The sequence below is a fragment of the Falco rusticolus genome, chromosome 3 (genome assembly GCF_015220075.1).
Source record: "Falco rusticolus isolate bFalRus1 chromosome 3, bFalRus1.pri, whole genome shotgun sequence".
NCBI lineage: Eukaryota > Metazoa > Chordata > Aves > Falconiformes > Falconidae > Falco > Falco rusticolus.
In genome coordinates this window covers 74,764,834-74,791,446 of record NC_051189.1, presented here as the reverse complement: position 1 = coordinate 74,791,446, position 26,613 = coordinate 74,764,834, and the positions used below count along the sequence as shown (strand labels likewise).

At 38.2% G+C, this 26,613-nt stretch overlaps 1 long non-coding RNA gene across 1 annotated transcript in view; it reads left to right on the top strand.

The window, feature by feature from the left end:
• LOC119145502 overlaps positions 1-26,613 on the top strand; it is a 343,024-nt gene that overhangs the window by 252,015 nt on the left and 64,396 nt on the right. The gene's annotated exons all lie outside the window — the stretch shown is intronic.

Genomic DNA, 26,613 nt, shown 5'->3' with positions numbered 1-26,613 from the left:
ATTCTACACTTTTTTTTATGGGTACGAGAGTGGCTGAGAGAATTCTAATGCTTTTAACTCATTGAAAAGAACGTTACACTAAACTAGACATGGTGAGATAGAAACTGTGACTGCTATGTTATAAAGAAATAGTCACTTGTGAGTTACCATTTAGGGTTTGATTTGAGGTGAGGTTTTTTTGTTAAAGTAAAACTGTGTCTTCATAACACCTTGAAGCTGTAGTATGCAAACAAATCCATTTCGGAAGAATATAATTTTTATTTCTACAAGATCATCACACAGTCTTTCTTGGGGTTACAGCACGGGTTGTTTTCTTGTAGTTTTGTCTTGATTCTCCTCAGCTATTAATGTGTTTTTTCACAAGGTCCTTTTCTTTTTCATGAATCCAAATTTCTGTTTACTAATATCCATATCTTAGAAGGACTGTAGTTCCCAGAAGGAGGTTTTTTTATAATGTTTCTCTCTGTGCTGTTTCATTAACATTTTTATGTCTAAGCAGAGTTTAATAATGGAAATTATGGGAACAGAGCAGTGCAGTGTGGGAGGATGAGAAAAAAGACAGTGTTCTGTTCTGAAAGGAAAAATTTCTTTGTTGCTGTTAAAAGGAGGTAGGGGGAAGATATTTTTTTTAAGTTGGTCCATATTCGTATGTGTCCTCCTTTCCCTGGTATCCTAAGGAAGGTGTCTGTCTACAACCCTACCATGTCATGTGCCATTGACAGTCAGTTGCTTAACAGTGCCTTAGACTCTAATAATTAAAGATAAGTTTGTTTTTCTCTTTAGCCAAAATTTCTGTAACCGAATGGAAAAAAAGGGGGAGGAGAGGGAGAAAGAAGAAAAGAGTATGAAGAATCTATCAGGATCTTTCACGGAGGGAAGAGGCATAGGCTTAAAAGAAAAATTCAGCTTTCCCTAAGTGTATTCTGGATAAGACCTTCTTTGCTGGTGGTTTTCACCAGTGCCCTATTGGTGTGTAGTAACTTACATGATCTTGGTCTATAGCCTTGGTGATTGCATGGAGAAAATTTTAAAGCAATTACAGAAACTCGAAACAGAGATACAGCTACAAAGAGCTCTCAGTGCATTATTTAAAAGGGAGGAGAAACTTAATTAGTTATTAATTAGTTATTAGACATTAAAATACCTATTTAGAGCAAGACTCAGGTTTTGACTTGCCAATGGTGCCAACACTGGGAAGTAGTGAAACTAGTTTGGAATCCCTCCCTCATGCTAAACACTTCCACTGAAAACAAGAAAACAATGAAACAATCCTCCCTTGTGAAAATTTTACTTTGCCTGTTGCCTGTGTATGTAAACATCGAACTAATGAGTTTGAATAATTGATTTAAAGCCTAATCTTTGCAAAGGAGTTCACAAAGTTTTTAGTTGATGCAGAATTCATTCCATTGTCTCAGAATTTTTTCTACGTCAAAATTTCAGCCATAGTCAGGTTCCAAAATAACTCAGTGTGATTAAGAAGTTTTAAACACATCTTCCTCTTGGCTGTAGGGAGCAGAATGCAAAAAAGACACCAACACAAACAAAAAATAAAAAAAAAGCCTCTCATTTTCTTTCTTTTACAGTGGTAAGAGAATAGCTTTTTGTAATGTTATCTGAATGACTTAGAAACATTGGTTAATTAAGGGTCCCAAGAAACCCATTGGTTAGGTGGGCAAATTATATAGTTTCCCTAACTCCCCCAGCAAGGTACCGATAGTGATGGAAAGAGCAGGGCATTCAGTTTCTGCAGACTTGGTAAAATAAGAACTGCTGCTCTAAGTCAAATGTTTGTTGAACACCCCTACATTTTTATCAGTACTTCCTTTTTTTCTTTTTTTTTTCTTTTTTTTTCTTTTTTTTTCTTTTTAAATACTGCCCAGATAGGAGATATCCTGAAATCCCTTGATTACATATCAGGAGCCAGGTTAATGAACAAAGCAAGATTGTGCATAATTTCCAAATTTTCATGAGTAAATAGGGTCTCTAATGATTATTCATCCACTTTTCATTTGAACATGCAGGAGCAGGAATCATAGAATAGTTTGGGTTGGAAGGGACCTTAAAGATCACACAGTTCCAGCCCCCGTGCCATGGGCAGGGGCACCTTCTACTAGACCAGTTTGCTCAAGGCCCCATCCAGCCTGGCCTTGAACACTGCCAGGGATGGGGCAGCCACAGCTTCTCTGGACGACCTGTTCCTCTGTCTCACCACTCTCACAGTAAATTAATACTTTTTGCTTGTCAATTATACAAAGTCCATTTTTTCATACTGAAATACTAATTTTGAATATTCAGACTTATTCCGTTTTGTAAAATCTGATGACAAAACTTCTTTTTCACCTGTAGTGGAGAGATTAGGATTCATAATCTAGTTCTCTGATAATATAATGATGCAGGAGTTATGATTAGGTAACATCAGAAAGGGGGGGAGTTTGTTCAGCCTTTTCTGAGATTCTGAAACGACAAATATTTATTTCAAAGTATGACTACAAAGAATCACAACTGACATTCTTCAAAAATACACAGCATCTCTTTGTATTTCACAAGGTTATCAATATTTGTTATACTGTGCTTCCTTTCTTGCAACTTTACATGTTACTATGAATGTATTTTAGTTCATTTTTTTAATAACAGGTAATCGGCGGGTATTTGTTGCACTAAGCATCTGATTTACTGGATATAGATATTATCTTCCAGTCCTTTCAGTCCTCTAATCTCTGCACATTAGTCTGTTTCTATAGCATTGCAAAAAGTAAATCAGAAATCAGATACTCTTAATACTATAATATGCTGTACTACCACCTCGTCCGTTTTCCATTCTGTCACTTAGTGTAAGCCCAAATTAAATTTCCTGCACCAGAGTGGATGAACTCACAAATGATCCTGGCACTCCAAATCTGAAAATATTGTATTAGCAGATTGAGGTCAAGGATTAGCAACATGAAGCACATTAACAGAATGGTAATAGAAGCAAACCTTTCCTCCCTTCCTATGACTTTAATACCTTGGTCATTCTGTAGTCATTTAGTAGGCCTGGCCTGGGTCTTCGCCATGTTCTACAATGGAGATCCAAAAAGCACTGCTTTATAATCAGTATGGGAAACAAGCTTTCAACCTAAAAAGCTTGCAGGGGAGAGGTGGCCGCAATGTCATGTAGTTCATAAATTTTTTTTAGTGAGAAATAGTAGCAGGAAGAGTAATCAAAGGATGCTATTGTGCTGGGCATCATACACAATGAACAAAAAAAGACTCTGCCATCTTCCAAGAGCTTGAGGGCCAGTTGCTGGGTCTGCCTGCTCAGGTGGCTGCTGTTTAAGCTGGTCTTCTGGCTACTTTTCAAGTTGACACAAGGATGCAGGAGCAGCATGTGTATGCAGTGTACTGTGAAACAGGCAATTTCCATCCTCAGTGATGTATGGAAATGTGCTTGGATCTTTAGCTCCTGACATCCATGCAGCTCTCAGGGAGAACCAGGATGATGGATAAGCTTTGGAGTGTTCAGCACTTTTTATTACCAGGGCTATTTGACTTGATGGAGAGGAGCTTGGAGACTGGATGAAGGCCAGTGTTTCGGCGTACTTTTGTGCCCTGGACCTGAGCTGCAGCTGGGTATGTGGATCGACACATAGAGAGAGATTGGGCATGTCTGGTCTAAGGTACAGGCTTGAGTACATAGTACAAACCCATAGGATATGGCTTTAAAACCATAGTGTGAAACCAATAGTATAAACTTTTGAATAGGCTATTCTCAGACGCAAGAGGAAAATGTTATGTTAGGCTTAGTCTGATGATACAAGATTCTTTTGGAAGAATTCTGTGGTTTATTATTTAGAAAAAAATATTCCTGTTGTCTGTTTTCCCATAAAGATGAATCTCACTGCACTCTTCATCATCTTCTCCCAGAAACATCTCTTTTTGTTTTCTGTTGCTTTGTGTTCTTAGGGCAACCTTTTGAATTCTGTTCACTACATCTCTGCTTTCATTTCCCTTTCCAAATATTCCCTCTGTTGCATTGGCTGTGAATATAAAAAGAAGTTTGATACTGTAGAGTTGCATTTAAATAAAATGAAAAAAAAAAAAAGATTAAAAAGAAAATAAAAAAGAAAATAAAAGACATTTGGAACACCAAGACAAATGAATGCTTAGCTGAACATTCCTACAATCATATTTCTTGAATGCCCTGCTCATCTTCTCTGCACATGAAAAAAAAATTGCACTTTTCTGTTTTTTTCGAGTGTTCTGCTTTCAGTGACAGTGAAGTGGTTTAAGCAGTGACAGTAAGAGAGGTGGGTTAATTTCTGACAAGCGAACATGCCTTGTTGATCACCTGTGTTCCTTACAACTGTGAGACACCCCAAGGAATGTGGGAAGGAAATGGCCCCAAAGTCTGTTCTCTAAAATACCAGCAAACATCATTACATATATGGTGCACTAGCTGCAAGGATGTAGCCACAGCAACTACCATGATCTGCTTGTGTCTTGGGAAATCACTGGGGAAATTTGTCCATCAAGTTCTCCCTGCTTCGACTCTTGCATGATGCAATTGTAAATTGCCTTCCTTTCAGTCTTGTCCCCAGGTCTTTTGAAATCAGTGTTTGACAAGCAACATTCTGCAGGCTGTTTTGATTTCAGAGTAACTGTTAGGAGGTCTGAAGTGTATACGGAGACTTTCCAAAAGAGTTAAGGAATTAAGTACAAAACATTTAAGAGGTTCAAACAAATATGGTTTCTTCCCACTTTGGCTGTAGTTCAGACATACGCATTGCTTGCAAACCATGGCTTGTGTATCAGCCTACTTTCCTACCTGTGTGTGGAAAATGAGTTCAATAGGCTGAGCTAGTCTGGTTTACAAAAATCAGTATGCATCTCTTGACATAGGGTAGCTGAATCTCTGGCTCTCATATAGAGTAGTGGGTATTTATTAATCTATCAGAAAATGGAAATGTGGTGACTATAAAATTGTGTGAGTATGGGGAAGATGAGCAGAAGACTGGGAAGCATCTTGAGTTTTAAATATGGACTTGTTCTTAGAAGTTCTGCTGTTCTGCTAATGAATTTCATCTCAGATGGTTGGCCTGAATAGTACTTTGTTTTTTCTGAGTAATGTCCTGAGTGGGGAAAAAAGTATCGTGAGTTTTACATAAACTGGAAAAAATGGATTTGTGCATAAGTATTATTGAGTTTGTATTTCAAGAAGGCTCCTTTTCACCCTTTTTCAAAAGGTGATTTTTATAGGAGGCTTTTAGCCTCATTTCTAGATGAAGACGATTCATAAACAAAGGTCAAGCAAAGCATCTAAATCTTTTTGACATTTTCCTACTGTTGAGGCAATGTAGTCTTTTCAATCTTTCCGTGAGTCAGACTTAACAAACAAATCTGGTGGGTTCATTGGAATACGTTCATCAGCAAAAATCCTCAACAATAAAGTCTGGTTATTTCACCTGTCAAATAATTCAGTAAATACACTGCAGTAGAAAAGGTTTTCCTCTCCAAGGCTGCTAAGGAAGCTAAAATGTTTTTCTCTTCATCTTTGCTTAATTTTTCATTCAGCTAATGAAATAATTGAGAATCAGGCCTTAAAAGTATGATTGCTTTATTAATAATGGATGGGCACCATTAGAAAGGGCTAATCAACCTGTTAGACTGTTCTTTAACAATGTGTGCAACATAATGGTAGCATCATAAAGCTCCCATTTGAAGGGATATTTTCTCTAGTGGTTGTATTTTCATTAATACTGATCCGTCTAACGCAAGTAGTAATTTAAATCCACTTCTCAACTTATCATTGCTATCAACTAGAATACATTGGACTGGATTTTCAACAGGCGTAAGGTAGTATAGCTTTATTTAAGTAGCTCAATTACACTGATTTCTGTTAACCAGAATCTTAAACTGCAGTTTAGGCCAGTTCTCAGCAGGACTCAGGATCGCTCGCCCACCCCTGGTTGTCTTTGGTGTACACCTCATGTTCTCTGTGCTCACCTCCTCTGCTCCACTGCCTGACGTGTAGGGGCACTGCTTTTGTGTTGCACAAACCACTGGTATAGCTTTTCTGGTTTTATCTCTAGCCTTTATTTCAATTTAGTGTAATTAAGCTAAGTATGGCACCAGCTGAAATGTAGTTATAATAGCAGCCTGAAACTGGCTTTTCAAAGTATTTTTTCCTGCGTGTTCTTGTGTTTCAGCCTCTAGCATGCAGCAGTAGTTTCAAAATGACATATATGTTCAACAGACTGGAGATGGAGCATTAGTAAAATTGAACAGGACTTTATGATGTGTTTATTAACTACAACAAGAGCTGGATGGCATTCCTGATGTCTCCACACTCTTCCCCTTAATGTCATTCTTTTCAATAAACAATGTATGTTAGTTACACCCTGTTTAGCAACAGCATAAGCTGGGGCATGTCTTTAAGTGGAAATATGTGGGCTGAAAGGTGCTTTGGTAATGGATGAGTGTTTTGTCAGTCTTGGATTTTATTGGCAACACTAGCTGAAATAGACTTTGCCAAGCTATATACTGCAAATGTGCTAGTTATCTGGTAATTTCCTGTAAGTTGTGCTCCAAAACGCACTGTACGGCTCTGGCAATATATCTCAGCTATAATAAAACTTCATTTTATTTTATATAAATATGTCTATAAATAAGTGTAATTAGACACATATACGGTAATATGTGCAATACATATGCACATTTGTATACATTCACTATATGCATGTTTACAGATATATATATCTTTCCAATAAATACAGTAATTATAAGAAACACTGCTAATCCAATATGTTGAGTTTAGGCAACATTATCAGAACGATTTTCTTGGCATTTGTATGTTTCTTTGTGCTATTCTTTGGCCATGGGGAAGAAGCTGTTCCCTAGAGATGCCTTTGCCAATGGACTGGCCAGCTTTCAGCTTCTGTGAGCACCCTGAGAATGAACTAGAGGATCTCATAGCACTGCCTGGGAAAGGGAATGAAGGACATTGCAAGGCAATGAGTATGTCTGCAGCTGGAGCTAAGTCAGCAATGACACTAGTATGTAACCCTTGTGTTATGTCAGCCCTTACAGATCCTGGGAGAATCCCAAGTGTTGGACCCTTTCCCTGTGTGCAGAACAAACAGCAGTGCAAAAGTGCCAAGTGCTTCCTGTCAGGATGCCTTTTGTGTTGACATCTGCAAGAAGGGATTCCTTGTGAGGTCTTCTGATTACACACTGAAATCATCTCTCCTTTAATGTCTGCCACATCACTTCTCTGTTTTGTCCTCAGTGTCAGCCTGAAGGTTTCTTTCCATGCAGATCAGAGCTGAAGTGAAGACTGAATACTGGAAACCTGAGATTTCCAATACAGGGTGTATTACACAGAAAACGTTATTTAGTTAACAATAGTTATAAATCCTATGTAATAATAGGCTGTGCGAGCTAGTGATCTATCTACACACTCAGATGTTAAATGCTGGGAAAAACATTTGACAGGCTGCAGAAGAAATCGTTAATTCACCTGAAAATGTGCTTTTTACAAAGTTTCTTAGAATAAAACAATGAAGGAAAGCTTTTAACTTCTTCCACAAAATAATATATTTCTGCCTGTATTAACATTGCATTTTTGCCCTTGTCTTGTGGCTTAACCTTTTCTTAGGCTGTATAAGACAGTCTTTTGTTGAAGCAGATAGTGGAAGCCTTTACATCAAAAGGTAGTAACATAATAAGATACGGTGCTATATCTAGCCCTAATTTCTTTCTACTTACTCTTTCTTTCCCTCCTGTGTTCTCAGTTCTTTTTTACCTCTATTGCTGCTGTTTCTCCCATTTTTTATCACGACAGTGACTGAAGGTATAAATTATACAGGCTAAAAACCTAGATTTTCCACAATCTTTTCCACATCTCACCTTTATTCTCCATACCTCCAAAAAGAAAGAAAAGGGAAGACAAATAAAAAAAAAATGGCTTATTTTTTGCATTCAGAATACCACAAAATAAACCCAGTTGTGAATGCTTTACTCTGGTTGCAAACCCAATCTCTCCCTCCCCTTCTCTCCTGTTCTACAGAGATTCTGCCCTCATGCCTGCAAACAGTAGCAATAGCATGAAAAAGATGCTCTTTTCTCCCATTAATTGTTTTCAAGGTATTGCTGGGATAGGTTTTCCCTATAAGGTACTGCAGAACACAATTAACGCTGCTAATAAGATGTCATTTTAGAAAAACTGAGAAGACAACATCTGAGAGCATTCGCTGCATTTCTCTCCCATCGTGAAACCCTGCTACAGAACAGTGCAAACCACAGCAAGTGTTCACAGGTGCAAACCCTGCCTGGCCTTCCTGCAACGTGCTGTAAATCTGTACACAGCAGCCTTTTTCCTTCTAAAGGTCTTTCCATGTTGCTCCGGTGGGAGCAGCTGCACCCACTGTAGGATGAAATGCCCTATGGCCTGTTCCACTACTCCATTTGTTCCTGTATTTTCTAGGCAGAATAGATCTCTGAGGCTTCAGTGTGAGAATGGGAGATAAGGATGGATGGTGCAAGGGAAGGTTCCCAGCAGCTGGAGGAAGATGTGGCCCTGGGGCTGGAAGCAGAGCACCAGCTAGAACCACCTCTGTATCACCAGCTGGCTGACGTGGCCTGGCTCCTCATGACTACCTGGTTAGGCCCCTTGACAAGCAAAGCTAGTCAAAGAACCCTTGTAATGCTGTAGAAGAGCTTAAATAACATCCACATTGTTAGTGAAAATTAAGGGGTATAATGTGCATAGATACATTTGAATATTTTCCTGATTTTCTGTCTTTGTACAGTTTGAAAAGCAGCCTTCCAAAAAAGCTCATATAATCTTACACTACTTAGGTGCCCTTGACTGCTGCCCTCTCTAAATAGACACATTAAAAATTTGGAAATTCAGCATATGGTTGTGTGTCCATTTGTTCACTCTGACATGGCATCTCTGGCTTCAGTGCCTCTACAAAGAGCCAAGTACAAGCAGGGAAGAGCAGCAGCAAAATATCACCTTCCTAGCTGTAGCCAACTGGTAATCTCATTTTATTTCACACTTTTTTTTACACACCCATCCTGTAACATGCACACAACTGACGTTCACCAGCAGCTGTCAGGATCTGTCCCTCCAGTTGTCTCTGCAATGGTTTTCCCTCATTTAAAACAACAGTTGCTCTTTCTTTTCCAAAGCTTGCTTGCCATTGATTACATGCTCCTTCTCAACTTACCTGGTCATCACAAGCTTTTATGTTGTATATAATTTTTCTCTCAACTTGCAGTAAAATATCTATTAGCTATAATTGGAAAATTGAACCTTTTCCAGCTTATATAGCCAAGATAAGTTTTGCATGTAAATGGAGGACATTACATGTCAATTGAATTGAAAAGTGGCTCTTAAAACTCTGTTTACCTTTTATTAAGTTTCATAATGATTATGCCCTATGCCTAAATTAAGTTTAAAAGCATTTCGTTTTCATTTTTGTTTAACTTGTCATGTAGTCTTATTTGATTAATTAATGTCCTTTTGGCTTATTTGGCATTCCCAACAATACTTTCTCATGCAGAATATAATTGAAATATATTAAAAAAAAGAAAATTTTAATTAGGGATGATTAACCTTCTTCACCTATTATTTACTACTTTGAGTTAAATTTACATCTTGGGGTGGGGAGTGGGGGGTGTTACCTTTAAGCAAAATAGGCAATTTGTGACTATAATCAAAAACTTCTGAATTTTGTCATATTGGTCTAAATCAAGAATGACGCTATGTAAATTATTTGGCTTTTGTTTCTCGCTTTTATGCTGGAGTAGCTACATACAAAATTTGTAGTGCTTTGCAGGTTATCACTGAAAGGTGTGGAAATCTGTGATGATTATTGCTTTATCACAGCCTCCATGGGACTTCAAACAGGAGTTAAAGCAGTCTCAGTACTCATCCCGTGCCAACACTGTAGTCAGTGACATCATTGGTTTAATAGAGTATTAAGCTCCTCTAACAAAGGCTTGAGCTCAGTTTTGGTTGCAATATCGAGATGAACCTGAGACTTTGAGTTGTGAGTACTTCCTGAGCTTCATATCTGGATTTAGATTATAAGAGACAATACACTAATAAAGTATAATTTGTTTTGTATCCAAACATTTATCTTGCAGTTTGAGGTTAAATAGATTCCACAGTAGTTACAGATCTGAACTTTTAGATTTTGGCCTGTTTCTCACCATGCAGCATGCAGAGATGACTCCTAGGATGTTAGGCAAGCTAAGGGCCATTGCCCAGAGATGAGGTAAAATAACGTTGTCATAATAAAAATTGTTCCCCACAGCTGCAGTTTATAATTGCTTTTATATCTAGACTTCACATTCTAATTAGGTTTCTATGTTTTCTTCTCTTTGCTTAATCTGGTTTTCTCTTTTTGTCTGTGAGATTGTTTATATTTGAAAATATCATGTTACTTTATTATTTGGACTCTTCCCTGTAAAAGTAAATCGACATGATGTGGATGGCAGTTTGCACATACATGTTTACCTACTCTTCCACTCATAATGAGAAATACACTGAAATGAAGAAAGGAGTCTAAGTAATTCTGAATCTGGTATTTTAAGAGATACATTCTGTCTAAATGAGAGTGAAAGTCTCAGGTTTAAAAAAAAAAAAAAAAGAAAAAAGCAATATCTGAATGTAGTCTAGCTTTATAGTAAAACAGGATCAAGTCCACTTATTCTGAGAGTGATATTTTAAGACATCAGGGTTCATTTTGACATGTTTCTGCATTATTCTTGCTTGATTCTTTTCCTTTGAAAAATTTAATGTGCCTATCTGATAAAAAAAAAAACAAAATCCTGGGACTGGTTCCATTTAGACATCATGCAATTGGGTTTAGGATTTCAGATGAGCTGATGTGCTGAATAGCTGACAGTAAGATCTCACTAGGGACATGCTTTGAAGACATATTGATTGAAACATTTAAATCAACATTGAACAAAATTGTGGTAAATATCCAGTGTAGAAGATTTCTAGATTAGTTTCTCCTTCAGAGGAAGCTGTCATTTTAACCTACTTAAGGTTGTAATTTTTGTATAGCTTTATTTTCTTCTAAATTAAAATTAAGTGCTTTAAGAGAATTGTTGTTAGTCTTCTCAAAGTTGGAATATATTTGCCAAAACATAAAGCAAAGGGAAGCACACTTTTGGAATAGAAGAGGTGTCTGGTATGGTATCACACTGGTGTTTTATATATTTCATGGAAACTGCAGCTCTTAACTGAACATATCTGGTGTCAAAGAGGTTTTCTAACACCTTAGACTAAAACAAAAAATCTCTGTGCCATTTCTGTGAATGAAACTACTGCTGTTGTACACCATATATATATATAATTTTTTTATAATTTCTAACAATTAAGGAGACTAGTTGCAAATATTTCCATAATTCTTCTTTCTGAGCAGTGGCAGTAACACACGCACACTAGTCAGAGTGCTGCACAGTCGCTTTGGTTTTGTCCCAGCTTGTGGTAATACCTGTCCATCAAAATGATTCTTCTGAAAATGGTGTGGCTGATGCAGGTGCTATACTTGACCCTAAGCATCTGTTTACTTAAGATGCTACTGCAGTACAGTGATACTTTCATCTCATATCTTCAGGAAAGTAATTTTCATCTTCCTAATGACTTTTAATGTAGGCCATACTCGTTTGGAGTCATTTTCTGTAGCCTTCACCACCTCCTTAAATGTTAATATTTTCATTTTTCCCTTGATAGCTGATCTTCAAATCTAGTAAAAGTTCACCTTACGTATTTCCTTTTTTTTCTTCCCGAACTATTTTAAAACCATACTTTTACATCATCTTTTTGATTCCCTATTTCCATTTTCAGATTTTCTTTAATTCCCCAAAATGTCAGCTCAGTTCACTTGCCTCCTACAACACCTCTTGTTCTAATTTAAAGCTTGACTCTCAAGTGACTACTGTCTCTCTAGCTTTTTTTCCTTTTTTGTATCCTGAGTTCCTTTTCTCTTGGAGCTGTGCAGTCAGTCATAATCTCAGCTTTTCTATCAACTGACCTTTACATGATCATTATTTTCATTGGGTTCTCTATGTATTTTTCAGGTTTCTAATGTTTATGCTTATAAAACTGAAGATGCTTCAAAGGAAACATCTTCTGTCCTGTAGTATGTACTGAGACTGAAATTCTTGACACTATTACACTATTTCTTAGGCTTTATAACAACACACGTAGTCAGAATAGTATGCACAGACAAAAGCAGCTAGAAAACTGGGGAAAAGAAAAAATTCTCATAAATGAAAGGTCTCCAGAACCTGTCAGAAGGAAAGCACATATATCTATGCCAGGTCTTGCATCTGGCAAGTTTATGATCTCTGTGAATCAGTTATTTTGAGTTTGACAGAGTATATGGACTTCTATAGTAAAAGACAAACTTCATAATCTCTAGAAATACTTAATTTCAGTAATCACATATTTTAAAGGATCCATGAGGAAAGCAGCTGAGTTAGTATTTTACATGAGTCGTCTCTTTTTCATTCATTATGATTGGGTTTTGTAATTTCTTTTAAAAATTATCTGTAACTCCTGAGGTCATTTATTTATTAATCTTGTTAGACATAGGTAAATTAAGGTTCTATTAGGAAAACAGCTTTCCTGGTACTTACAATGTTTGCCAATTCCACCACTCTGTGCAGATAGTGCATGGGTTCTGGGTAATCAAATGACCGATGCAACAGCCACAGACTGCATAAGGATCACAGGCTGACTCGTGAAATCCAAATTGGAGTCTTTCAGAGGTCTTTCAAATCGTGCTGATCGGCCTTTCACACACACACACACCCCTTCCCCCTCCTCTTTTTTTTTATTAAATCAGCAATGCTGGTAGCTAATGTTCAGCTTTTACACATTCTGGTCATACAACTGAGGCGTGCTGTAGTCTCTGTGAGACAAAGGTCTGAAGTTCATGTGAGATAGCCAAATCTGTCAGTCTGTTGTTCACTGTGAATATTTAGGGATGCTTCTGTGTGATGCTTATCTGTGTAACCTTTGAGTGATACTGGTACATTAATACTTTTATTTGTATAGTTTACAGTAGAATAGGTAAGTGCTACTATATTCATTTTTGAATGAAGAAGTGAACTGTGTAGATGAAATGAGATGCTCCAGGGCTCACAAGAAACCCTTTGGTGGGGCTGGGAATCAAACCTTGCTACTTTCAAGTTCTCCTCCTCATGGGACCCTGTTAAAACTATGTGAGCAGCACAGAAGCATGTGCCCAAAGGCAGTCAGCTGTAGAAACTGAGCCCCAGGAAGTAAGAAGTGGCTGTGACCACGGGCATGTTTTCTGGTTTAATACAGCAGAGAAATTCCTCTCTGAATTCATCCTGACAGGTGTCTGCAAGAGAAATCAGCCATCCTGTTTCGGATATAGTTTCTGAAAGAATGTAAATGCTTTGTCCAAACTCAGTCACAAGTCTCTATTCATTTCCAGGTTTTAAGAGATTTAAAAATCTGACAGTCACCTTGAGTTTTTCCTCCTACTTGATAAAACTTGTTGCCTCCTGTTTCACTTAAATTGAAAAATAACACAAGCCAAGTGGTGTATTAGGGATGGCACAACCATTCCTACAGCCCTGGTTGTAGCTGTGCAGGTCTTCTTCACAGGACAGTTCTTCGACACCAGAATTTCCTCCCTCTGGTCCAGGCAGGTTCATCAGTGGGCAAATCATTCTTTCTTCTCTGGACACTGAATCCAAATTAGCAGCTCTAGAAGTCCATCTCCTGCGTCCAACCACCTGTTTCAGTTTCATGAAATGAGCGTTATCAGTGAAGCTGATGCCTCGTGGTCTACACAGAACCTGACATTTTGCTGCTGATCATGCTTAGAATGGCCATCCTTCTAACAGAAATCAAGAGTCTTTGGAAGAAATTACAGGCCCAGAGCAAAACACAACTGCTGCCTAAATTTCTGCTTTATCCAATAGATGCCTTGGGTTTTGTACTGCCCAATGTAGTAGACCACCTGGTAGCAGATATTTGTCTGGGTTTTTTAGGTGTATCACTAATACCGCCATATTTCAATATTTTTTTTATTCACAGAATTATGTGCTCCAAATAATGCATGACAGCACATACTTTTGTAAAAAAAAAAAAAAAATTAAAATAAATTAGTCCTGTCTAGAGACGAACTTTTTCTTTGTTCCATGGAGGAAAACAGTCAGTTGTTCTGGGGCTTATGTTTCTCCTCTTGCATTCACAGAGGAAATCTGTTTGTATTTATCGCATCTGTCTTCTTCCTGTGTATCCCTTAGGAAACATTTTTTTGAAGACTGGGAAAAAATAAAACTAAATATGGCACAATAATATCCCTTTTTAAGCTCAACACAGTAATTTTTATCTATTATCTAGCATATATTATTTTAAATACCAGAAAAATTATACCCTAGAATGAGCTGTGCTGCACATTGAGTTTTAATCTCCTTCTCCCTAGTAACCATCAAAAGGAACAATAAGGGCAATAAATAGCCAAATAGGGCATCAAAAATGAATAAAAATAGTGTCTCTGCTGGGGGAAACGGGTCTTTAATCACTTTTCCTCTGATGTCCCTAAAATTGAAGGTTAGAACAATAAACAGTTTGAAAAAGCAGTTTCAAAACAGCCTCAAAAATGGTCTTAGTCTCCAGAACAATAGGTCTTTTCTAAAATAAATACGATAATACCCAGGGGATCCTGCTGACTTCAGGAAGTTCAAAAGACATCCATGTTCCAACGCACAGATAAAGTAGAAGCAGCAGCCTCAGGCCATGTCTTCACTGAAAAAAAGGAATGTCTTTACACTGCATTAAATACGTTGAGATGGCAGCCGTGTTGCTTTACTATGGCAGTGGAGGCAAGAGAAAGGTAGGTTTGGCTTTGCCATAGGCAGTCTGGGGTTATCCTTGAACTGAGGTACAAAACCAACCTTGATGAGGTTCAATAATTGTTTAAAGTTGGGGTTTTAAAGACATCTAATGGCCATCCTCGGTTATTTATTTAAATGCAAAACAGTAATGATTCCCGCATGCCCATGGGAAGTCAAGCTTGAATACGTTGTACGCTGGCAAGCTACCTTCAACCCTACACCCAGGAATTAAAACTGCAGCTGCTCCGACTTTCTGTGTCTAACACAGTTTACATTAAAATAGACAATGGTCTTTCTTTCAGTGCAGGCTCAAAGAGTTTTGTATTTGCGAGAGTCAGTCTCCAATTGAAAGGGCTGCTTGTAGTTGAAAATGTCTGCATTTGGGTAAATGAATGGTAATCTAGATAGTTCTCTGCTGCATTGCTCTCTGCTCTCTGCACTCTGCAAGGGAGCTGGAGCTTGGTTCAGAGGTATACTTCAACACTACAGCTGGCTGTGGTTAAGGGAATTAAATCCCATCCCCAGAAGCCCTTTTTGGTGGAAGCAGCAGAGAACTAGGACTGTGCCTGAATATGTTGAATTTTAGACTTTATTTTGCTAAATTTGAGTACAATAGGAACTAGCTTTTACTTGACTACGGAAGGAGACTAGGAAAACTAGTTCTCTGTATTAGTTGGCGAGCGTCACACGGCCCAAACATGTGCTACTCTCCAAGTGAACTGTAGATTTACCGATGCCATTTTACCACCCTGAGTAACTGACCATGGTGCTGTGCCTTGTAACTATTCAGCTATTCAGTCCCTCAGACTGACTTTTTTTATCAGAAGGGCTTGTAACATTTCACAGAAGTCAGTGGAAGTTTTACCAGTGACTTACAACAGGAGCTTTTCCAAACTCCCCTCCCAAGAGCTCTGACTTTTGCCTGAAAGGGATGCCTTGCATCAGAAAGTGAAATTCAGAGGTATAAGAGTGCAGTTTATGCTTCATTAATGATCCAAGGCTGTTGTATGCCTAAATGCACTATTCATTGTGTGCGTTTTGTCCTAGTATATGGGTGGGAATTGATGCTGCATTTAACCATGATGCAGGTTATCCTGGCGATCAGTCTAATCTGAATTCAATGTGACATTGTGCTTCCACTCACACCAGGGAGGATGATGTTTTCAAAAACCTGCAATGGGAGCTGGACACAAGTTGCAGCTTGAATAATTTTCTTGCTGGTTTCAATAATTTTTATCTCCTGGGGTTTTGCTGGTTTGGTTTTTTTTTTTAATATTTTTTTAAATAAATGAGTCAGTAAATTATTGATTATTAAGAATTACAATGGACAGAAAATCAGTGTGGTTGGTTTCAAACCAAAAAAATCTGTTTTGAAAGATTCTGCAATTTGCAAGAGATTTCTTACCCTTAAAATAGTGTTGATCTAAAAATATTTTTCAAGGATAAATTTTTCACTATATGGCAATTTTGTATTAGTGAATTCTGCCTTGTTTTTTTAAAGAGATTCAAAACTTTCAGTAGGAGAAAAGGTATAAATAAACCAAAGAACTGTAATTTTTAGGTCATATTTTTATAGAATCTTCTCTCATTTGTTGTTCTGAACTCAGTTTTTAAATTAGTCTTGCAAGTTCATGGGAGAAAGCTGGCACAGAGAGCTCTCTTAGACTGTTCTTTTGCCTACGTGTGTAACTTGATGAGTTAGCATGTGCGTCTACATTAAGAGGTGTAAGCCTCAAAGTTTTCTGAGGAAAAACTGTGCAGATCAGTAGAATGCACTGTTGGGAGATGTTTCCTTATATCTTATTATTATATTATATATATCTATATACCCCAAATTTGCTTTTTGTGACGATCATTCAATTATTACTGATTTTTGTGCGTTAAGTGAGAGTAATTTCTCTCCCATTTCATTGCTTATGATATTCCCATACCTCAAGCTGATTTTCATATGCCCTTTCACCATAGCCTTAATTTAACCAGGCATTAATCTTTTGATCTTTACCCATAAATCACAATGTCCTGCTCTTCAATAATTTGTTCTTCTTTTCTGTAAATTCCCTGTATTTTTTGTGATACAGGCTTTTCAGTAATGGGAACACAATATTTTAGATGTCATCTTATTGGTATATTCAACGGAATCTTTCTTGTATCTTGTGTTGGACGTCATTAATTCCATGTTCCTTGTTCTGCTATAACATGTTACCTGTACTGTATAGCTAAAATGCATATTTAGTTTGTTTTCTTTTTAACATTAGATGTTTGTGATATAAAATAGGTCCTCCTGACAGAATCTAGCATGGTCTTCAAGTGGAAACCATTATGATAGAGGAACTTCTTTTACCTCCACCAGTCACTGACTGGTGAAGCAGACACACTACACTTGCTCTTAAAGGGCATGCTGTCCCCTGTGCCTTATTTTGCCTCACTTCTTTTGCATCCATTTGTACAGAATACCAGACCTGTATGTTAGGTGGATGTTTAGATAGCTGTAGAAGCTGCAACATTAGATAGCTGTGCATGGAAATCCTCAATATCACCTGTGTTTCAACTGAACATCTTGCTGATCCAAAGGCAAAATTTTGTTATGTTTTCCTTCAAAGCAATTAATTAGAAACCTATGAGATATGTAAATGCATAATCGGTTTCACCAGTTGAAGATTGTGTTCTTAGGTATCTCTTTGAAACAAATTACTATGCGCGTTTGCAATCAAATCTTTACAGCTATCCTTACAACGAGTAAGTTTGCTACAAGAGATGGAAAAAAAAGTACAAATTTTTACTGAAATCTAGCCTTTCTTCTCTTTTCTGAATCATTTGCAGGCAGAACTGAATTTCTGTAAATTTGTTTGTTGCTAAAGATTGTGTGAGAAGCCACTTCTGTGTATGTACTACAGCTCTGTGGCAAAAATTTATGTTCAGAAAAAGTGAAATTTTAAAGATTTTAGTGTGACTACTTCACTGCAGGAATACATAAATGCTTCTAAGTACATCAGTGACCAAGCTCTTTGATGCACACAGCGAACTTGTCACAAATGCCTTCTCTCTTGTTAGCCCTTCAGGAAATTCAGACTTCTATTTTTCTCACCAAGCACACACTTCTGGCAAAAGCTATGTTCTCTCTTGGAAATTATCCTTCAGAAGTCACATCTTCTAGTCTTCACCTCTTCTTTTCCTGTCTTTCTCAAAAATCAGCTTTACCTCTGAGGAAATTATGTCCATCTGGCTAGCTAACCCCACCTAAAGCATTCATGCTTTATTCTCCTTTCCTCCCTCATAAGCATCACTAATCTGTAGTACACAACTTCTTTGCATATCAGTTTGGGGATGTTTAAAAAGCTAGGAGCAAAGAGGATAATTACAGACAGGTACTGCTGAAAAAAATTTATTTGTCTACATATGTTGCAGGAGAGCAGCTGTGATACCAGGCAGCAAAGTTGGAGCTTTTGCAGAACCGGAGGAGTTTCCTTTCCACTAATGGATTCCTATAGTCCTGTTGAAATGGTCAGTACGATGGAGCAATCAGGGCTGACAGATGCCCAGTGACTCCCAGAGCAGTGATTTTGTTTCATCTAAAGAAATAAAAAGCAATACCGGCTGACACAGCAAGGTCTTTGGAGCCTTTCTTAGCAGGATAGGTCTTTCTACACTTTGCTCCTAAGCGCTCAGTATCCCATGGCAACCTCTTTTCTTCAGGGAGCTTTAGATTTTGACATATCATTAATACATGAGTTCAGGAAGCAAAGCTGCAAAGCTGAAGATTGGTTCATGGATTTAGCTGAGGTAAATAGCAAGGAAATTTAAAGGCAGGCCAAAACCAATTTTATGGTCCTTCCTGTGGGACTGATGCCTAAATTTGTTTGCCTGGTAACAAAGAAAACTTAGCACTTTCAGGCACAGGTAGAAACTGTAGGGAACAGGTGTTTTTAAAGAAGAAAACTGCAAGGTAACAAGGCCAAACATTTTAAAAAACTAGCATATTTTACAGCATCAGCTGCTAATTGAAAAAGAGGACTAGTGAAATTCATTCAGTACAGAAGTATTGTGCACTGTCTGACTGCAGAATAGATATTAATGAAAGGGCAGCTAGACCTCTGGGGAAAAAATAGGTTGAAGTATAAACTTCATATATTCATGTATACTTTGGTATGTAACAGACTGAAACACTGTGTGGAAATTGCAAACTGCCTCAGTTCATCCCTTCAGTGATGTCTTCAGCCAGTCTTCAGCCGCTGGAGGGTAGTTGTCCAATTTTTTTGCCTCCCAATCATTCTAACAGAGGCATTTGCAAGGTACAGGCCTCATCCACAAGCTATGAAAGATTATATGGGTCTTTCATATCTGTGGAAGATGACATGGAGGTAATAAGCAAATGCTACATATGCTGACTGAACTATTCAGGATCATATTATCATTCATTGACTAACCTCAGTCTTTAATTTCTGTCAAGCTTAAAATATGATGATTGGTCAACTCCTTTCCTCTGGAGTGCACATGGTCTTGCTTTAGCAAGAAAGAAACTAGTGTTTTAACACTGCCAAGTGCTTATTCCCTGCCTGTAATAGGCTTATAACAATACTTGGATTGTATAGGGAGGAAAGATGCATGGATGCAAGTATGGAACCAGGTTCTTCCAGTTTTATTTATAAGATGCAGGATCTTATTTCCCCAGATCTTATTTCCCCCAAGATGCATGCTGGTTTAACTGAAGGCAGTTTCTGAAGGGCCAGATCCACGAAAGAATACAGGCAGATAAAATACATCAATGAATTTTGTCCTCAGCTATCTCTTGGTGAAAATTTGGCAGAATGTGGCTTCAAATTTAAAAAACAGTTGTTTATGGTTGTGGATGGAAGGAACCAGGAAGGAACTCAGGGACTTCCAAAATGAGTACCTTCTGGAATAATATCCCATGGAATTGGTAGAAGCTCATTTATTCTAGAGCAGACATGAAAAGCAGCATGTATACTTTATCTGAAGAAAACAGATGAAAGTTGTGTAAATTCTCTACTTTTTGTCTTATTTTACCACCACTGATACAGAGCAAGGTGTCTGAATGTATTTTGAAAGATGAGCTTCTTCTGCTCATACTTCATTACAAATAGATGTCTGAAGTTGCTTGTCTAGTAATTCAAGTAGAAGGTCCTGCTTCATTGTTTGCGATTAATAGTTTAAATGTAAAATGATGAACATTCATTTTGACATAGTAACTTCAGTTAGGAGTTGGCATTAGCAAAGACTGAATGCAGTTAGCTACAGAACATCTGAGAAATCGTAAACCAACATTTTAGATACTGAACTTTCTAAATTAGATCTGACATTTTGCATTAGTTCTTCAGCCTTAGGTTTTGTAAATGCATCTAGAAGATTTGGGGAGAGAAATATCATCATATGTTCTGACCACTTGCCCAGTGTAATTTTCCTTAGGACAAAATAATGTTTTAGACAGTAGCACAGTTAATTGCCCATGTCCAGCCTGAAATTTCAAATTTAAGATATTAGGGAAAGATGACAGAGTGCTACTTGCTGGAGTGTTCAAGAAGCCTGTCAGCAAAAAAATAACAATAGCAGAAAAAAACTACAGAGGCAAATCTGTATGGAAGGCCTTACCTAAGATGGCATAGTTTTATTGAGTCTGAAAAAAATTGCACGTTCAGTCTTAGACAAATGCCCCTGGCAGATATGAGATCCCCTGTAGAGGGGAGAAGTCCCTTGTGGAAATGCGGCAGCTCTTCAGAAAATGTCCATAGTACTTACACTGGGCACTTATGTAGATGAAGGTTTACTGCTATTTTTAATTTAATCCACAATATCTGCTTAACCATAACTCTGGGACACCATTCAGAATACTGAACAAATCTTCTGCACAATGTCATCTATATGTATGGCCACAGTCACACTGTGTGCCTTGTTCATCCTTCACACCCAACCTTTTAATGATTAAATGGTACCATACAGTGCTGTTAATGCTGGTAGTTCTACCACAAGACATGTAGTCGTACATTTTCCTTAAATCTATACTTCTTGGGAGAAGCCAACAGAAGAAACTTGGTACTTTTTATGATTGCAGAGGAAAGCATGAAAATATGAACTCACTGCATTTTGGAGGTTCAAAGTCACGTTTAAAACTCCCAATTTTGGGATTAGCCAGCTTCTGTTTGTCTAACAGTTATTGTCCTGTTTGGAGCTGATGACAGAAATGAGATCTTCAAGTGCATCTTGGTATTTGTAAATTCAACTTTGAGATAAGAAATAATAGCTACATTAAGTTGTGATGTGACATCCTCAGAACATTAAATTACCTGTGGTGGCTATCATGGTCCAACACTTATCCTTCTTCCTGTGTTTTTCAAGGGGTGACTTTTCACAAAGTGGATGGAAATAGATACTCAGGAATCCTTCTGTTCTTTGGGGAATGGCAGTTTTCTGCACACAATCTGAACACCCAAGCCTGACCTAATGAGGTGTGGGGCACAGAGGCTATGCATCGCTGAGCGTAGGTGGAAGATGTGGGACTAAAGGGGAAGATTGACTTAGAACTTGACTTTAAAAATGTACTCTGGTTATACCTTAATATGTCTCTAATATATGTTTCTTAGATATTTTATGCAGCAGGACTTCCTGCTTTTGAAAGATATTTAAATGGAAAAAGGCTGAAAAGAATTGCAACTGAACAAAATGAGCATAAGCATGCTAGTTTTGGTTGTTAAGCCATCAATTTGAATCACCTGTACATGACATGCCTTTTATAAGAGTGGTAACAAGCAAAATCCTATAGCCCTTGATCGCATTAACATCAAGCAATCATACATCTACTGCGGAGAAGAGGGGACAGCTGCGAGTGAGTAGTGCATTTCATATCATGTTTTTTTAGGAGGCAGATTCCATGTCAGAAACAGCAGAGACAACAACAAAAAAGGGCTTTCAGCTGTGACCATGCTGAAGTGAACTGACTGGCTGCAGATGGCCTCGTAAATAATGAAACTAATAAGTGACAAAAGCAGCTTCAAATCTTTCTGTACTGAGACATATACTTGAGTGGGTCTTGCTTGTCTTTATGCATTTTAGTTTCCCAGCCACAATATACAGGCAAAACTCCCTTGTGATATGACTGGGAATTTTTAATTTTAGATTAATTGTAAAGGTACTGAAATACAAACACATAAGAGCCATGAGAATGCCGATGCGTAGCACATCCTTTTCTTCATCCCTCACTGCTCCCTCTGACTGGAGATTCTTAAACAAATTTTATTATGTGAATATTTGTAATTGATGCTATTTTTCTGTTTTGCTTGAAAACTGCTTTCAGGTTCTGCAACAAAATAACGCAGCTGAAGCTTGTTGCTCACACAGAAATTGCAACTGGAAGATGTTATCTGTCTCTGTACTTATCTAGAAAGAGGGAAAAGCTGCTTATTCAGGTAGTTGTCTTGCCTTGGTTCTACTTCACTGCCGTGACCCCGGGCCTCAGAAGCTGATTAGTTGGAGCAGTTAGGCAAGTATTTAACTGTTAATATCTGTGCTGAACCCCCTTTTCCCTGCTCCCCTCCCCCACGCCCAGGTAACTCAAATTCCCTTCCCATGTCTTTTCTGACACCCTTATGAGGCAAAAGCAAGCATGTGGTGTAGCACTTCATCAGCTGGGACTGAGCGTCCAGCCGATGGATTCATGGTTTCGTAGCAGCCTGAGGCTTGCACTCTCTCAGTTTTTTTCTCAGCAAAGCACAGCTAGATTAAAGCAAGATAGCAAAACGGAGTGCTAGGTGTAAAAGTTATCTGCGTTTGTTCTGCTGGTCCTTCTGAGCTCTCCTCTGAACTGCTCAGCTGTTACAGGACTTTGTAATGCTCCCTGTCACCTGGTGCTTCTCTCCTGGCACTCACTGGGCAGTGACAAGTCATCAGAGATGTTTTCTGTCTCTGACCACAGGATGTGGGGGAACTTTCTCAGTGTATGAATATACTCATAATGTCTATTTGGTTTTCTTGTCCTGAAGTCTGAAGTAAGCTCAGAAACTAGGCAACAAAATATTTAAAACTGTCCAACATACCTAAATATTTAAATTTGTGGTGGCTGCTGTGTTAGGTCCTTAAGCATCTTGTGTTGTTTGTTTGTTGTTGTTGTTTTAAGGAAATAAGGAATGTATTTACAATGTGGCGGAAATGAGTGATGCAAGGTGTTCAAGCAGGGTTAATATCTTTCATTAGATCACACAAAATCAAAAAGATGGACAGGCTTTTGGCAACATGGTTCTTTATGTCACATAAACAAATGAGTGTGCAATAAGGAGTATATATAGCGAGATGTGTTATGCTTTAGTTTTATCTTTGTATCCATTGATTTTAGTAGGCTAACATTTAAGTGAAGGCAGAATACAGTCTTTTTTCTGTCTGACAGAACCATATCATCTAATAGCTTCATTTTTTTTCAATACTCTTTTACACTTATATGGCCCCTACCTGTTCTTGCATGTTACAGCACCCCGGTGCAATTACGCAGGATTCTGATAGTCATGAAAACACACATACATTTTTCAGCCTGTTGACAAGACAGAAAGGTACAATTTTAACTGTATCCTAGATGTGCAAAAACCTAAATAGAGTAAAAAACAAACAAACAAACAAACTGTAGCTTTTCTTAAACATACAAGATTGAAAAAACAAACTTGGTCTCAAGTGCTGATTTGGATGGGATATGTAGCATCTTCAGAAAGGCCCTGGCAGCTCAGTCACCCTCATATTCCAATATTCTTCAGTGGTCGGTGTCAATCCTATGACCCAGAACAATGCAAATAGGAAGTAAGAGGTAAGCACAGCATGGAAATAACATGTGTCTTCATGTGTCTAGTCATTTCTCTCTCTCAAAAGTGTCACTGAGCAGGATCATCTTCATTATTTTTCATATTTTTGAAGAACAATTGTCACAGAAATATTTTGAAAGTATATCCCATCTGATCCTGCATCGTTTTTTGCTTAATGTTGTTCACTGTCTCGAACTGTCCATTAGTTTTGCAGCAGATATTTTTTATGCCTGATCTTCTCAACACCTTTCTTGTTTACCTTCACAAAGGTCTTTGGAGTGCTTGCAGTTAACAATGTTTATGATTTTTCAGAGTTCAGTAGAAAGAAGACAAGTAGCAGAATTAAAATAGTGATGAGAAATCAATATTACAGTGCTGGAATCCCAAAGATCTATGGACCAGGGAATCAGGAAATCTCTGAGGTGCTGTGCAGACACTGCACTCCCTTGGCACATGTGTTTTGCCCTTTAGCTTCCTTAAAGAGCTGAATGGGAAGCAAAACCTGAAGGTCATGTTCTGTAGGTAGTATGGTGTTCACCACTATGCCAGGCCTTTGGAGGTGTTGTGTCAGCACTTCACCATGTTTTATTTATTTTCCCTGTCTCTCCTACCTGTGTGTGTGATGGAAAATATTTTGGAGGAGGAAAAAAAAAAAAAGGTTCTGCTTTCTTACTCCTGTCCTTAAGTATGGCAGATGGCAGCTCTCTTTCAGAGCAGGGTCTAGCAGACTTTGCTGAACACTTAGTAAGCATAAGCTTTCAGGCTTTGTTTCCAAGTTGTATGGCAGCTCCCCATCATTAATTGTTATTGTTTTCACTGAAGTCCTTTTGCTGAGCTGGTTGAAGTAAATTCCATGGTGACAGACTTAAAAGTGGAGAGTGTAGCTTTACTTCTTAGATAGAAAACAGTAGGAGCTTTTTATGTATCACAGATCATTTAATATCTGCTCTTGCATTTTATCTATGGTAGCAATGTTTTGTTAACCAAACATCTTAATTTTTGAGACAAATAATTTCATTGTTATTGGAAATTAATATCTTTAGCACACTTTACTCTCAGCCCAGTTAAAGTGTCTTTAGAAGTGCCCTCCTACATCCCACACAGTTTATTTTTGGATAGCTAGGAGATGGTGTTGGTAGCCTCCTGAACATCCCCCTTCAAGCTGTGCATTGTGGTAGCTGGTAACTTTATGAAAGTAAAAGGGACAATTTAAGACTAGGATAAAATTAGGGAGCTTTAGAGGTTTCCCTGAGACTCACCGGACATCTATAATGAGCAAAAGTAATGCCAGTAGTATTACTCAGAGGTCAATTCACATCCTTTGTGTCTTAAAGACTCAACTGTTACTGATACTTCATAAAGTCATGTATCTGTCCATGGAGTTTAATAGCCCTGGGTTTTACAGCTTATTTTTAGAGAAAGCATAAAGTAAATGTCACCTGCTTTCTCTCCCTTCCTCCCCACCAGTTGCTGTATTGCTCTCCAACGCTCTGTGCCACTGACTGCAAAGCTTAATGTTGATGGACAAATATATGTACAGTCCAAGATGTGGTTCCCCACCCATTTTTAGTAAAGTTGTTCCCATTCAGAGGCTGACAGAAGTGTCCTCCTAGAGTTCCTGTGAGTTACATGGCAGCTGCTATGGTGAAATTGTCATCACAGAGGAGATATTTGTAGACTGTAGTAGGTCTGGCTGTGGGATTAGGACTGCAGGCTGTATGTGGAGCTCCTAATGCCAGGAGCGTGGTGAGCTCCAGCAGTGGCATCCTTGCTGCTGAGAATTTTGCAAACCACTCCCAGTTTTCCCCCTGAAATTCATTGCACAGGGGTTGCAAAGTGCAGTGGAAACCTCCAAAGTTTCTAGTTTTCTTACATTCAGGAGCAGACAATCTATGTTTCCTAGCTGAGTGGAAGGTGTTAATGAGGGGGCTGCTGGGAAGTCCCCTCTCCTGGTAGGTTGTGAGAGTCTAAGGACTGAAGATGAAAAACTGCAACCTAGTAAGAGAATGCAAAATAGAAGGAGGAAAAAATAGAGGGTATGTTTAAAGCAGTAAGATAAACCAGAGCCCTGGTGACTTCCAATACCATATGCTAAATGAGAGAAGTGCAGGAAGCCCAGTATCTCAGGGAGGATCGCCCAGTGAATCTCTTAACCCATAACTTAATCAGAGGCAGAGCTTAAGGACTGAGCTCTGGGATAAACCCACCCCTGGCTGACGCATTCAGCAGGACCAAGTGTCGGTTTCATCCAGGCGCTGGTCTGGAAGCAAGACTGGTTCTTCAGGGCCTGGGGGCTTTGTATAGCTACAGCGTGAGAATCCCAAACACGAGCCCCTATAAAAGATCATAACACTCCGAAGGCATTAAAGAGTAGCTGCTTGCAGAGGATTTTGTTGCTATCAATACTGACAGTTATTTTGTCTTTTATAGAAGTAAAAATCAAAGATTTTTTTTCACAGCCCTGCAAAAGATAATCGTGACCTGCAAGAAAGCTCTGCTTATGAAATCCCTTTGGGAATCATGATTCTGAAGTAGCGATTGTATGAATGGTGCTATTGAGGAAGTGATGCTGCTTGCCTGACTCAAATGGTTTGGCCTAGATGGGTACAGCACTTCATAAGTGTTTACTTATGTTCATCTTTTTGACATATTTGAATAAATTTTAATATATCTAAAGTGCTTAGTACTTAAGATAGCACTGTTTTCTCCTATTCTTAGAAAAAATTGTATACAGTATCTCCAATAACGGATTGTATCTTAATAAAAATAACCATCCATCTGCTTCTGGGAATAAAAGTCTTAAAAGTACTGGAGTATCAAATTCTGCTTTTAAAAAGATTTGTGTAAATACTGCCATCAAAGTACAGGACTTAAGTCCGACTTAGTCTCATATTACTAAAAGAATTAAACAAACACCTGCCTTCTTTCTAAAGCTATATTT